This window comes from Gigantopelta aegis, chromosome 6 (assembly GCF_016097555.1).
Source record: "Gigantopelta aegis isolate Gae_Host chromosome 6, Gae_host_genome, whole genome shotgun sequence".
Lineage (NCBI taxonomy): Eukaryota > Metazoa > Mollusca > Gastropoda > Neomphalida > Peltospiridae > Gigantopelta > Gigantopelta aegis.
The window spans coordinates 84186112-84201763 of record NC_054704.1 but is presented as its reverse complement, the minus strand read 5'-3'; the positions used below and the strand labels follow the sequence as shown (position 1 = coordinate 84201763).

The following is a 15652-nucleotide window of genomic DNA, read 5'->3' as shown; positions in this document are numbered from 1 at the left end:
ACTTAACGAAAGGTAAGGTTAATATTAATTATGAATTAGTCAGGTTTGGGTTACTTCCCCTTAATGATTCGTCAGTTCGTAGGGATATTGGGTTAATTATATTATCTTATTATAAATATATCATATGGGTTATGTGAGATCAATACTGTATATAGTTAGGGCGGTGTGTGCAGTTTTGGTTTTGTTTCATTTATTTTCACTTTCATTTTCGTTGTATATATCATTTATCATTTTTGATTCATGTTCATCTTCACCCATTGTTATTATTCCTGTATTGTTATATGGATACGGAATAAATGGGGAGCCCCTTTTTGGGGGGATTTCCTCGAAATTAAAAAAAGAAAAACAAAAAGTATCTGTTCTTATCAGCTTAATGTCTGATACGTCCTCCATTGGGGGACATCGATATTAAACTGATTTTTGAAAGGGGGTGAGGTTCCCGGGGCTTGTTCCGCCCTCACCACGGGTTGACCCGGTATTGCAGTACCTCCGGGAATGGCCCACCACTATTTTAAAAAACCAAAAATAGTTGAAATGTGCAGTCCTTGCGTTGAGAGCACGGTATATCGGCTCTTAGCCCCCCTTCCCCCGAGCCTAGCTTGGCGAGACCCGCTGACTTTACATTCGACAAAAACAATAAAGGGCTTTTAACAATAGTGTTTTAAAAGATAGAAATTACGTAAACTTAATAAATGATTTTTGGGTAACTTGGAAAACTAAAAAGGGAAACTACTCTGATCTATTATTATGGTGGGATATGGGAAAAACTAAAATAAAGAATTTAACAACTGATTATTGTAAACAAAAACGTAGGACGGAAAGAACTTATATACATAACTTAAAACAAGATGAAATTTTCTTGACGCAACTTGACGAACGTGGACAGTTAGATGATTAGTCAGAATTAATTAATGTACAGAATAAAATTAAAAGTTATGAACAATTACAATTACAGGGTGCTAGAATTAGGGCCAAAGTAGACGAAATTGAACAAGGCGAAAGATGCACGTCTTATTTTGTAAACTTAGAAAAACAAAAAGCGAACAACAAATTCATGAATTCTTTAATAACTGACGATGGCAAAGTAATTGAACCACCAAATGAAATTCTAAAAGAAACCGCTAAATTTTATAAAACGATATATACATCGGAAAAGACTGACGCTTCGGCTCAAGATTTTCTTTTAAATAAAATGACAAAGACTTTAGATGACGAAGACCGAGACGCCTGTGAAGGGGAGATAACTCTTGACGAAGTTTCATCAGCTATTAGCTCCTTTGCCAATGATAAATCGCCTGGATGTGATGGATTGACTGCCGAATTCTACCGGAACTTTTTAGGCTTAATTGGTACTGATCTGGTAGAAGTAATTAATGATGCCTTTAGACAAGAACAATTAACTTATACCATGCGCCGTGGTGTCATTGTTTTAATTTGGAAAGGCAACGAAAAACAACTTCTGAAAAACTGGCGACCCATTTCTTTACTTAATTGTGATTACAAAATTATTACAAAAATTTTGGCTAGTAGAATCAGAGATATTCTACCAAAAATAATACATCTCAATCACAAATGTTCAGTGAAAGGCAGATCAATACATGACGGAGCGTCATTGACAAGAGACCTAATAGAATATGTTAATCGTAATGAATTACCGGGATTAATTTTATCTTTAGATCAAACAAAAGCTTATGATAGGGTGGAGTGGGATTTCTTATTTAAAGTACTTAAAAGGTTCAATTTCGGACCTAACTTTATTAAAATAATAAAAACTTGTTATACAGATATACAATCCGCCGTTAAAGTAAATGGATACGTCTCCAATTATTTTAATCTCTCCAGGGGTATTAGACAGGGATGCCCGATCAGCACAGTTTTATATATTATGGTGGCGGAAACTTTGGCCGAAGCTGTTCGGGAGGACTCAAAAATTATTGGGATCACTTTACCTGATGGCTTCGTTATTAAGTGGGTAGGGTATTCGGATGACGGTAACGCAACCTTAGCTGACTTTGACTCTGCAGAGCAACTATTCAAAATCCTTAATATTTATGAACGTGCATCGTGAGCTAAAGTCAATCTTCAGAAAAGTAATGGTTTCCTAATGGGTAAACTTAGGTATGAGAAGGACACTCCGCTTGATATAAGATGGACTAATGAAAAAGTTAAAATTTTGGGCTTTTATTTTGGAAATGTTGACGTCTCAGCTGATAACTGGGAACCTAAAATTCAAAAAATTAAAACTATCCTAAACATTTGGAGTAACCGAAATTTAACTTTACACGGTAAAGTAGTTGCAGTAAACTCCCTTGGAACGAGTGGCATTTGGTACTTATCTAACGTTTTGGAACTTCCGGAAAAATATGCCAAACAAATTGATAAAATGATTTTTGATTTTATTTCGATTTATAGAAAACATTTTATAGCAAAGGAACAAATTCAACTACCTAAGGAATTAGGTGGGTTGGGGGTAGTAAATATCAGGCTGAAAATTAAAGCGCAACGTATTAAATATGTAAGTAGACTTTTAAGTTTAGAGGGGGAGGGAAATTGGAAAGCTTTAGCTGATCACTTTTTAGGCCTTTACAAAAACTTAAACATTGAAAGACATATATTAAAATGTAAAATTATCAATAATAAAGGGAAAAATGTATATAAAAGATCCCTTGCTACTAATGGAAAAATGTAGTGGGTTTTCTCTAAGATTACATGTCAGAATTATCAGATGTTTGACATCCAATAGCCGATGATGAATAAATGAACATGCTCTAGTGACTTTTTTTAATCAGATTGATTAAATCGACTACGCAATTTTATGTTTAGGTGACGCTTTGTTGGGAACAAGTATTTTGGAAAGAATCGCACTTTAAAGTCTAAAGTCGCAGTAAGCTTTTTGTTCCAGCCCCTCTCACATCCCTGTGTATTTCTTTATAGTATCTTGGTGTATTGAACATAGTAACTGTGTTTTGTGGAGCCTACAAAGAAAAATCCCAGGACTCGGTCACTATCAAGGTATCGTGTGATCAGGACATTTTTTTTTACCAGTGCTTCAAAAAATCCCAGAAAATGTTATCATATTTCTTTATATAGTATCCTGGTGTATTGAACATAATAATTGTTTTGTGTAGACTGGAAAAACCCAGAACGACTATCAAAGTATCATGCGATCTGAAAATGTTTTACCAGTGCTAGCCTGCTACTAGAGAAAGAGAAAGACTATCATATTTCTTTATAGTTGCCTGGTGTATTGTATAGTCTAGAAAACCCCTCTGAATGACTATCGTGTGATCTGAAAATCGTTTATCAGTGCTGTGTAAAAATAATATTACTGTATGTGAAATGCAATAATTGTGATAATAGCAAAGTTCTTTCATTTGCAATGTTTTGTAATAAATGCCAACAGTATGAGTTTATATAAAAAAAAATAATAATAAAAAAAAAAAAAAAAAATTCTCGGCCTTTAGGCTTAGATCAGATTCGGTTAGTAGAGCTTTAAAATTATTATATTGAGTTTTGGGTCTTTTTTTAGGCCCAAAATTTCGTGCTTCCAAGATGGAGAACAGATTCATTAACGAGGAGGAGTTGGAACGAACGTTAATGTTAATTTCTCCGTTTGTTCGCCGTGTTTTTGTAACCCGTGAGAACATCATGAATTCTTTGTTAGTGCATTGTAAGGTGGAGGATATTGAATGTTTATTTCAAGCACGTGGAGTGTCTACATGGTCAGTTACGTTTACCACCCGGGAGATTCGTAGCACTATTTTGAGGGAGACGGGACGTCTGGATATAGGTCATCGGTTTGTGGTGTGTACGGGAGGGCAGATAGCCTTTCGCGCTCGTATCCACTGGTTACCTGGATGGATAAACAAACGGTTTGTGGAGGAGTACTTCGAGGTGACATTGGGGGGGGGGGGGGGGGGGAGAGGTATTGTCATACTCCCTAGAGACATCTGGCGTAAAAGGTCAAGAGCACATCAGGACGGGTGTGAGGGAGGTACTTGTGCGCATCGGGGGGGTTGGTGGGGAGTTCTCTGGAAATCCCATCACTCCAGCCAGGGCAGCCTATACCAGTGTCAAATATGTATAGTGTTTTGGAAGGGGGGGAACAGTGCGTTGGAGGGGGGTTTGGACATGTTGTTCAGCCCTCTTACTGATTCACCAGTGCCATCTGGAGAGCCTGCGAGTGGAGGGGGAGGGGGAGGGGGAGGGGGGGGGGTCATACGAGCCTCCCTTCTGTCGTTCCTGCTCGCAAAAAGAAGAAGAGGAGGAGTCGTAGTCCTCTTCCTTAGTTTCGATAATTTGTTGTTGTTTCTTTCTTATTGCATTATTTATTATATTGTGTGTACATTATATCATCTTGATATTCATTATATTTATTCATACCACCCCCTGGACTCTGCCCTTGGCGGTATGCGTGGTATGTTTGTTGATGTTGATTGCTGTCCTTGGCCGTCAGTGTGCTGCATTCTTGTGCCAGGACATGCTGGTATTGTTTCGCCGTCAGTGGTTCAAGGTTGGTATCTGTCGGCGACTGCACGTGCGTGAGGCGCACTGTAGGATGTTTTCTGTTGTTTATTTCATGTCTTTTTTTAGAATAGCGATGACTGTGGTTTCTTAAGATTAATATGATGGCGTCCCTTAAAATAATCTCAACTAATTGTAATGGGTTAGTAGGGGGGGCTAAGAGTCGTTTCTTGCGTCAGTTTATTTTAGAAAAACGACCCGATGTTTTGTTTATGCAAGAAACGCATATTTCAAATGTTACTGTTGCCAAATCGGTGGGGGGCGTTTTAGGGGGGAGGTGTTACTGGAGTTTCGGGTCGACTCGTAGTAGAGGGGTGGGTATTTATTTTTCATATAAATTAAATGTATCTATTCAGAATTTTTATCATGATTTAGAGGGGCGCTATATTTTTATGGATGTTTCTTTTCAAGATACTTTATTTCGTTTCATTAATGTTTATGTAGAACAATGAAGTAGAAAGGGTTCAATTTTTGGAAAATTTATATTCAAAATTTTGTACGAATCGTATAGTATTTTTGGTAGGGATTTTAATTGCGTTCATAATGGTGCAATAGATAACATAGGGGGTAACCCAGATAGAGGGATGGGGGATAATATACTCTTCAAAAAAAGAAACGCAAAAGGGTACAAATGGGTTATAACTCCGATTTTATGTTTCCTACCGGTTCATGCTTTGTGAATATAAGGTCATTGCATGTCCCAAACACATTCCCACGGTTACATTCGATAAAACGCAGCTACTGTACAATAAAGTTCCAAAATGTGAATATTCGCAAAAACGCAGCCACGTGCAAACCATGTCACCACTGCACGTGCGTTGTCTGCACGTGCAACATGAACATCGACAGTATAAAAGTGCAGGGTGTTCGCTTGCCTGGCCTCTGTATCTGGCCGACAGTTGACAATCCAGGACATGCCACGTCTCAGTGAACCGCAGAGAAACAATGCCATCGGCCGACTAGACGCAGGCGAATCCAGAACGGCCGTTGCCAGGGCATTCCATGTGTGTCCCCAAGCACCATCTCCAGACTGTGGGACCGTTACCAGCAACATGGATCAACACGTGACCTCCCTAGATCCGGTCGACCACGGGTCACTACCCCCGGGCAGGACCGCTACATCCGCGCCACCTTCGGGAACGATTGACTACTGCCACCTCCACAGCCGCAGCAATACCAGGTTTGCGCAGGATATCCGACCAGACCGTACGGAACCGCCTACGTGAGGTAGGAATTCGTGCCAGACGTCCAGTTCGAGGTGTCATCTTAACACCACAACACCGTCGACTCCGACTGCAGTGGTGCCAGATTCATCGACAATGGCCTCAACTGCGATGGAGACAGGTGTGGTTCAGTGACGAGTCCCGATTTCTGCTCCGACGTCATGATGGAAGATGTCGCGTGTATAGGCGTCGTGGTGAACGTTATGCGGCAAACTGCGTGCAGGAAGTGGACAGATTCGGCGGGGGTAGTGTCATGGTGTGGGCAGCCATCTGACACACTGGCAGAACTGACCTGGTCCACGTGCAGGGCAACCTGAATGCACAGGGCTACATTGACCAGATCCTCCGGCCACACATCGTTCCAGTTATGGCCAACGCCAGGCCTCACACAGCACGTCTCACAACGGTTTTCCTACAGAACAACAACATTAATGTCCTTCCTTGGCCATCGATACCACCGGATTTGAACCCAATTGAACATCTATGGGACGAGTTGGACCGACGCCTCCTACAGCGACAACCACAGCCCCAGACCCTGCCCGAGCTGGCAGCAGCCTTGCAGGCCGAGTGGGCCACCATCCCCCACTCTGGCTGCTTCACTGGGCAGGCGGTGCCAGGCAGTTGTCAACACACGCGGAGGCCACACCCGGTATTGACTTCAGATGACCTTGACCTTGGTGGTGTGTCCTATCACTTACTCACAATGGACTAGAGTGAATTGTGAACAATCCTGCAACATTTGGTAATTATCGGACTCACCATTCAATAATTAAATCAATTCTCCAAATGTTACGACAATGTGGTTTTGCGTTTCTTCTTTTGAAGAGTATATTATTCAATCTCTTTGTAAAGATTTTACTTTAATAGTTAATTCTGTCACGTGGCGTAGTAGTTTCGTAGCATGTAGGTTGGATCGCCTTTATATCCCTAAATTATTTCAAAATAATATTCAGTCTTTTAATATTTTACCTTGTCCTTTTTCTGATCATGATTTTATTGAGATTAATTTAGTAAATATTTGTGGGATTGCATTTGGACCGGGTTATTGGAAATTTAACACTTCTTTATTGGGAGATCAGTTAAAGGACGAGGTACGTTTACTTTATTTACATCGTTTAGGTAATTTAAATTGTTCTTTAGATGAATGGGATAGTTTTAAATTGGAATTAAAAAATTTAGTTGTTTCTTATTCTAAATTTAAAAATAAATTATATTTTTCTCAAAAATGTTCTTCAGAAACGGATTTTAAAAATTTAATATTAGCAGAATCTAAACAACCAGGTAAATTTAATGATCAAATTACTGAAATTAAAAATCAATTATTAGAGTTAGAAAAGGATAGGAATAAAGGAGCAGTCATACGGTCTCGTGCTAGAGTATTGGATGACGCAGAGCGTCCCACTAAATATTTTTTAAAGTTAGAAAACGTAAAAGGTAAAAGGAAATTAATTACTCATATTTTAAATAAAGATAATATTCAAGTCAATACATCTAAAGAAATTTTAAATGTTTTTAGAGAATTTTATTCTAATCTTTTTAGTGCAGAAAAAATGGATAACGATATTGCAGAGGAATTTTTAGACGGGGTGGAACCATTAGACGATACTTTCAGGGAGTTTTTAGATCGACCTGTATCTAAGGGAGAAATTTTGGCTGCTTTAAAGTTAATGAAATCTGACACATCTCCAGGTTCGGATGGTTTTTCCAAAGAATTTTATTTATATCATTTTGACATATTAGGAGATGCGTTGTTACATGTTTATGATTTGGCGTTTAAAGAAGGTATTCTCCCTCCTTCATTGACAAAATCTTATATTACCTTAATTTGTAAGGATGAAACTAAATCTGAATTAGTCAAAAATTATCGACCCATTTCTTTATTAAATGTTGATTACAAAATATTTTCTAAACTGCTTACATTAAGGTTAAAAGGGGTCATGGAAGATTTAATTCATGTAGATCAAACGTGCTCTGTCCCAGGTCGTTCAATATTGGATAATGCACATCTGTTAAGAAATATTTCCGATTATGTAGAACAAAAAGATTTACAGTGTGCATTTCTTTGCTTGGACCAAGAAAAAGCTTTTGATCGTGTATCACATCAATTTTTGTTTAAAGCCTTAAGCTGTTATGGTCTTGGTCCGAATTTTTGTCGCTGGGTTTCAATTCTTTATCACGAAATTTTTTCGTAGTTGTCATCGTTAATCAATTTATATCAGTCCCTTTCCCAGTAACGCCCTCTGTGCGCCAGGGGTGTGGGTTGTCTCCCCTTTTATATGTTTTAATTATAGAGCCATTATTGAGGAAATTTCGTTCTGACTCAGAAATTATTGGTTTGAAACTTCCAGGAACTTTGGAAATTAGTACAGTCTCAGCGTATGCTGATGACTGTACGTTAGTACTCACTGAAGAGTCATCCATTAAGCGGGTGTTTTATCTTTGTCATCGTTTTGGTTTGGCGTCAGGGGCAACACTAAATTTATCAAAAACTTTTGGTATTTTTTTGGGTAAATGGAAAACGCGGTCGGACCACCCCTTTGGTATTTCGTGGATCGACCATAGTAAAGTGGTGGGGATTTTGACGGGGACGAATTTTGATGCGGATGACCTATGGTTTTAAATTTGGCGAAGAGTCGTAGTGTTTCGATTTTTGGTAAATGTGTTTTTTCTAATGTAATGGCTTGTAGCAAATTATGGTATGTTAGTAGTATCTGTCCTGTTACAGAGCATTATTGTAAACTTTTTGAAAGGGATCTTTTTAATTTTATATAGTCGTCATGGAATGAGCCTATTAAACGTGTAGTAATTTATCAGAGTAAAGATAACGGGGGTTTAGGGTTGTTTAATATTTCAGTTAAAGTTAAAGCCTTATTATTAACTCACTTACGTAATTTAATTATTGGCTCAGATGCCAAGTGGACTTATTTTGCTAAGTATTGGATAGGGTTATCATTAATTAATTATAATGAATCTTTTAGAGATAATACAATACCTCACAGTGAGTTTATACCAGTATTCTACAGAAACTGTTTAACTGTCCTTAGGGAATTGGAGGAATTGTGTACAATCGATAACTGGTTTTTATTAAACACTAAATCCTTTTATACTATTTTGCTCCATAATGTTACTCAGTGTCATGCAACTATTTTAGCCTTTCCGTCTATAGATTTCTGTTTAGTTTGGTTAAATTTACATAATCCATGTGTAGATCCAGTTACTAAATCAGTTTACTTTCGTTTAATTTATAATTCATTACCATTAGGGTATCTTTTGTATGCTAGACGGAATTCTTTGTATCAACATAGCCCTTTATGTAAATTAGTTGTTGAAACTAGTAAACATTTATTTTACGATTGTACGTTTATTAGGCCATTGCGTAATATTGTATTTAATTGGCTTTTAAATTTAACAAAAGGTAAAGTTAATTTACATTTCGAGTTTATTCGTTTTGGATTACTTCCCCTTTGTACCACTACAGTTCATAGAGATCTTGGCTTAATTTTGTTGTCAAATTTTAAATATCTTATTTGGGTTTTTAGAAATGCTGTCTTATTTGATAAAAAAAGTTGTTACTAGGAACCAGTTGGCTTTAAGATTTTTGTCTTTTCTAAAATGTAGAATTAGGGTAGATTGTTTTAGATTACCTGATTATCACTTTGTTAAGCTTTGGATGGGGACAGAGTTATTCTGTACTGTTAGGTCGGGGGAGTTAGTCTTTCATTTTTGAATATTTAGCCGTCATCTTCATTTCAGGATTCCCTTTTGTTTCTTTCCTCAAACTTGGTATTACAAAATCGCAACATACACTGAAGAAGATAAATAAAACAGTAATACAAACATGCACTAATTAATATTTTTAAAACAAGCACTGATATTCATATGTATATCTTTTATTTCACATTCAAAGAGAACCTGGTTCATTGTATATAGGGAGGATTTTTCAAAATAAATGGAGCACCCGGCATGTTCGGGAGTGCTTGAAATTAAAAAAAAGAAAAAAAATCTCGGCATTTAGGCTTAGACCAGATTCGGGCTTGGTAAGTGTTTTTTTATAATATATTTGTATTTTGGGTCTTTTTAGGCCCAAAATAGTTACCACCCGACGCGTTTTTCCGTTTTTGGAAAAACATGGATAGTGAACGTTATGTCGACGTCGACCAGCTGAAGTGGACCGCCATGCTGTTTTCGCCATTTGTTCGGAGGGATTGATTGATTGATTGATTGAATGTTTGTTTAACGACACCCCAGCACAAAAATACATATCGGCTATTGGGTGTCACAAATGGTAAGTATATGAACATATTTATATACACTCGTGTTAAAACCACAGTGTAAGGAGCTGTGGGGGGGGGGGGGGGGGGGGGGGAAAGTATAATACAATATATAAAATCAAGTTAAGTATATCTTAAAATTTTGTATAGAAGTCAAAGTGTTTTAAAAACTTTACAATTAACATTGGATGGAATTTAAATGATTCCAAAACATTTCTGTTGCCAAATATATCATTTCTTGTCGGCTTGAGATGATCACACTCCACCAAAATGTGCCGCACAGTCAGTGTACACTGACAGTGTTCACACTGAGGAGGAGGGTCCTTCTTTAAAAAATAAATGAATGCGTCAAATATGTATGGCCGATGCGGGCACGGCATAAGACTACTTCATCCTTCCTGCATCGCCTGTATGATGACTGCCACTCTCCCAGGACTGCCTTGACAGAATGAAGCTTATTCGCAACCGCACCGTCCGAATCATCTTGCCAAGTCGAAAAGATATATTGGTTAATATGAAATTTAAAATCACTGTAGGGGACACCAACATGGACACGGGGCAAGTTCAAAGCAGACTTGGCAGCAACATCTGCCTTTTCGTTACCCCTAATGCCAACATGGCTGGGTACCCAACACAGTATAACATCATTATTGGCAATTGATAAAAAGACACACTTTCGTATCACCATCCCAACTAAGGGGTGCTCCAATTTCATGTACTGTAGAGTTTGAAGACAGGAAAGTGAGTCTGTAAAAATAATATACTTGGATGCATATGAATCCTTAATCTGTTCCAGGGCTTTAATGATTGCCCAAATTTCAGCAGTAAAGATTGATGCTGAATCGGGCAATCTCATGGAAATTATTGTGTCTGATGGAAACACTGTAGCACAAGCCACCGAATTCCCATCCCGTGATCCGTCTGTGTAAACAGGAATGTAATCACAGTACCGCTCTTGGATTTTGTTCGGAGGGCGTTCGTGTCCAGGGAGGATATCATGGAAGTCATTTTACGCTACTGTGAGCCGGATGATATAGTTAGTGTTTTACAGGCCAGGGGTGTTTCTACCTGGTCTGATTTTCGCGACGAAACCAATTCGGGACAAATTTATTTCGGAGACTGGACAATTCACCATTCAAGGAAATCGGTTCGTGGTCTGTCATGGAGGTCAGATAGCTATTAGGGCGCGGATCCACTGGTTGCCCGGTTGGGTGAATAGGAAATTCGTGGAGGACTTTTTTGAAATGCCTCTAGGTGGGGAGGTGATTTCCTATTCGATGGAGACATCGTCGGTCAAGGGTCACCAACATATTCAGACGGGTGTAAGGGAAGTGCTTGTGCGAATTCCCGTGGGAAGGAGGGAGATTATTCCAGATCAAACTGAGTTCGAGGGCTACCCGTTTCTTTTGGTAGTGGAAGGGCGTGGCCCGTTGTGTTTTAGTTGTGGACAAAGGGGTCACACGCGCCAGAACTGTCGTGAGCGAAGGAGACCAGCATCCTACGCAGCACGGGTTCGAGGGGAAAGGAGGGACGACATGGACGTGGAGGCAAATTTTACTCTTGTGCTCAGTCAACCATCTCATCCTCTATGTTCCATTCCAACCAGTTCATAAGAATAGAAATGGGTGTGTTGCTGGAATGAATGAATGAATGAATGAATGTTTAACGACACCCCAGCACAAAAAATACATCGGCTATTGGGTGTCAAACTATGGTAATGCAAATAAAGTGATGATCAACATCAATATAAAAAGTCAAGGTTTAAACAAAAACAGTGTAAAGAACTGTGCCAAAAATACAAATACAAATATCACCGAATTTTACGGACACCGAATTTTACTCTAAACTTCAATTTGTGCTGTATTGGCCATTCTCAAAGAGAATGTTACACCCCTGCACCACGGTGAGGTTACAGCACGCGCAGGGGGGGGGGGGGGGGGGTGTGTGTTGCTGAATCTGGGTTAGTAAAACCCCCACTCAGAAGAATTATTAGAACTAACCTGATGGGGCACTTGGGGTCCGACCTCATAGGTAAGTTAAGGAGGGAAAACCGGGACCTATTTATAGCCAAAGCTACTGTTTGGAAAAATGGCTTTTTAGATCTTCTCTTGGCCCAGCCCACACTAACTGACATTACTAACCGACATTCTCTTGCTTGATGGAGTGGGACACAAATTGTTACACTTTCATAAAAAGCCTATTATGTGTGAAAAATGTCAGCGGTGGGGTCACAATGTAAACAGGTGCAGGTCCACCAGGAGGGACCCCACTTGCTTTAGGTGTGGGGAGAGCCACCCGAAGAGATCGCCAGATAATCCATGCACACGGCCTTTGTCCTGTGCCAACTGTAAGCAGTCTCTCTGCACCCATGACAAAAGGTGCAATGCTTACTTAAAGGCGGTGACTTCTTAGAGTAGGTCAACTTCCAGAGGGGCTGAACCTGCGCCTACCCACTCCTCTGGCAGGGGCTTCACTAGCTATAAGGGAAATAAACAGAGGTTCATTTGCCAATATAGCTTCACAAAACAACGCAAGTTGTAATACAGCTGTCAATCCCAACTACCAAATAACAGCGTTGGATTTGACAAGATTAATTACAGGACTCATCCTAAATCAGGCTATCTCCAAACCCACAAATCAAAAATATTATTTGGCTTCTATTAGGGAAGCTTGCGAGTTGGCCTGCGGGGCACTGAACAATCATTTAGGCTTTAACATCATTAGTGACTCTACCAACAACAGAAACATCTCGTACTATAGAGAATGAATGAATGAATGAATGTATGCATGTTTAACGACACCCCAGCACGAAAAATACATCGGCTATTGGGTGTCTAACTATGGTTAATGCAACCCAATGTGATGATCAACATCAATATAAAAATTCAACAGTTAAATAAAAACACAGTGTAAAGGACTGTGTAAAAATACAAATATCACACATAGATATAATTAAAATTTAGAATAAAAGTCAGTGTCACGTAAAAATTGTAAAATAAGTTCTGGATGGAATCGAAAGGATTCCATCACAGTTCGTAGTCCACATATATCCTTTCGAATTGCTTTCAGATGGGTACACTCCACCAAAATGTGTCGCACAGTCAGAAGACACTGACAGTGCTCACACTGAGGTGGAGGATCTTTCTTTCAGATAAATGAATGGGTTAAATATGTATGCCCGATGCAGGAACGACACAAGACTATTTCATCCTTCCTGCACTGTCTATAGGACTGCCACTCTCCCAAGACTGGCTTGATAGCATGAAGCTTGTTCGCAACCTCACCGTGCCAATCACGTTGCCAAGTCCAAAAGATAAATTGGTTAATATTAGTTTAAAATCGGTATAAGGCACACCAACCCTGGCATGAGGCAAATCCAAAGCAGACTTGGCAGCTGAATCTGCCGTTTCATTACCCCTGATGCCAACATGGCTGGGTACCCAACAAAATACAATGTCTTTATTGGCAATAGATAAAAAGACACACTTTCGTATCACCATCCCAATTAAGGGATGGTCCATCTTCATATTACGTAAAGCTTTTAGACACGAAAGCGAGTCTGTAAAAATAATAAATCTGGATGCTATGGAATCTATAATTTCTTCCAAGGCTTTAATGACTGCCCAAACTTCAGCACTAAAAATCGATGCCGAGTCAGTCAGTCTCATGGAAATGATAGTGTCTGATGGGGAAAAACTGTAGCACAAGCCACAGACGTTCCATCCCGTGATCCATCTGTATACACAGGAATGTAATCACGGTACTCGTCTTGAATTTCCATGAAAAACTGTTTAAAAAGAACAGCATCTGTACGATCTTTCTTCAAATGCGCCAGATCAAATACAATTTTATGTGGTGTAATACACCATGGTGGTAAAAAAAAATATGAAGATGTTTCCAAAGTGTCTGATAAATCAATGTTGGAAAGCAATAAAAAACGCTTAATGCGAAGACCAAATGTACGAATAGCATTTAGCCTTGCATCAAACAACTTCATATATTTGTTGTCAAACACCGCATCATGAGCTGGATGTGTTGGTAACGATTTAATCTTGGCAGCATACTGCAGAGAAAGCTTGGCACGTCTAGCACCCAAACAAGGTTCGTGTGCATCAACGTACAAGCTCTCTACAGGAGATGTTCTAAATGCACCAAGACAAAGCCTAAGTCCCTGATTGTGTATAGGATCTAGCATCTGCAAGTAAAGACTTGCGTGCCGACCCATACACAATGCATCCATAATCAAGTTTTGATCTAACTAGAGATCTATACAGACGGAGCATATCCTTTCGGTCTGCTCCCCATTCCGTATTACCAATAACTTTTTAAATATTCAAAGCTTTTAAGCCCTTCTTTTTAACATATTTAAGATGGGGCACAAAAGATAGCTTCCTGTCAAATATAACCCCCAGAAATTTAGTCTCCTCCACAACTGGAATTGGATTTTTGTCCAAAAACAACTGTGGGTCTAAGTGGAGACCTCTTTTCTGGCAAATATGAACACAAACAGTTTTTGCTTTTGAGAATCGAAACCCATTGTCAGTTGTCCATTGATGAAGTTTATTCAAACAAAGCTGCAACTTACGTTCAATGATACTCATATTGGACGATCTATAGCAAATCTGAAAATCATCGACATATAACGAGCAATCCACACCAGGTGTTTAAACACTGGGGGATGCTGTTAATTTTCACAGAAAATAAAGTTACAGACAGATGTAAAAGCATCTGTACTGAAAGCAGAAGATGAATTATGAGAAAAGTTGTCTGCCAATGCATTGGCAATGTCACGATGAGACGTGACATCCGTGTCATTGACAGACAAATGAAGAACTGTATTACTGGATTCTTTAACTTTGATTTTACGGATCCTATTCCAGACAGATTTCACCGATGTTTGTGAATTCAACTTGGAGACAAAAGTTATCCAAGATGTTTTCTTACTCTGTCTAATCTCTCTACGAGCCTTAGCCCTAACAATACGAATGAATGAATGTTTAACGACACCCCAGCACGAAAAATACTTCGGCTATTGGGTGTCAAACTATGGTAATGCAAATAAATAAAGTGATGATCAACATCAATATAAAAATTCAAGGTTTGGCAGTGTAAAGAACTGCAAAAACAAATATCAATTTTTTTTACGGATACGGAATTTTACTCAAAACTTCAATTTTGTGCTGTATTGGCCATTCTTAAAGAAAATGTTACACCCCTGCACCACGGTGAGGTTACAGCACACGCAGGGGCACTGTCAATAGGACTGCCACTCTCCCAAGACTGGCATGATAGCATGAAGCACAACAATCAAGACAGGTGAGAGAACTTTGAAAATTAAAATCAAGAAGCCCATACCACACCAGTTCGACGACAGCAATATGAAATTTACTGTGCGGTACCGCGACCAGCCGGAGGTGTGCTACCAATGTGGCGAGCCTGAACACCAGAAAAACGAGTGACGGCCGTCCACCCCCCACACCCTGTCGCCTGTTACGCCAGTTACCAACAAACTCGGGTGTGTTCTGGGGATGTGTGTGTCATTAGCGAAGGGCTAGAAATTAAAGTCATTAACACTCTTAAAGATACAGAAGGGAGAGACAAGTTTACTTCGCCAATTTAAGAGCCAGGTAATTA

The 15652-nt window shown here is 39.2% G+C and overlaps 1 pseudogene; it reads left to right on the top strand.

The window, feature by feature from the left end:
* Window positions 1-303: 303 nt before the first annotated feature.
* On the top strand, window positions 304-509 carry LOC121376571 (annotated as a pseudogene).
* Window positions 510-15652: the final 15143 nt, after the last annotated feature.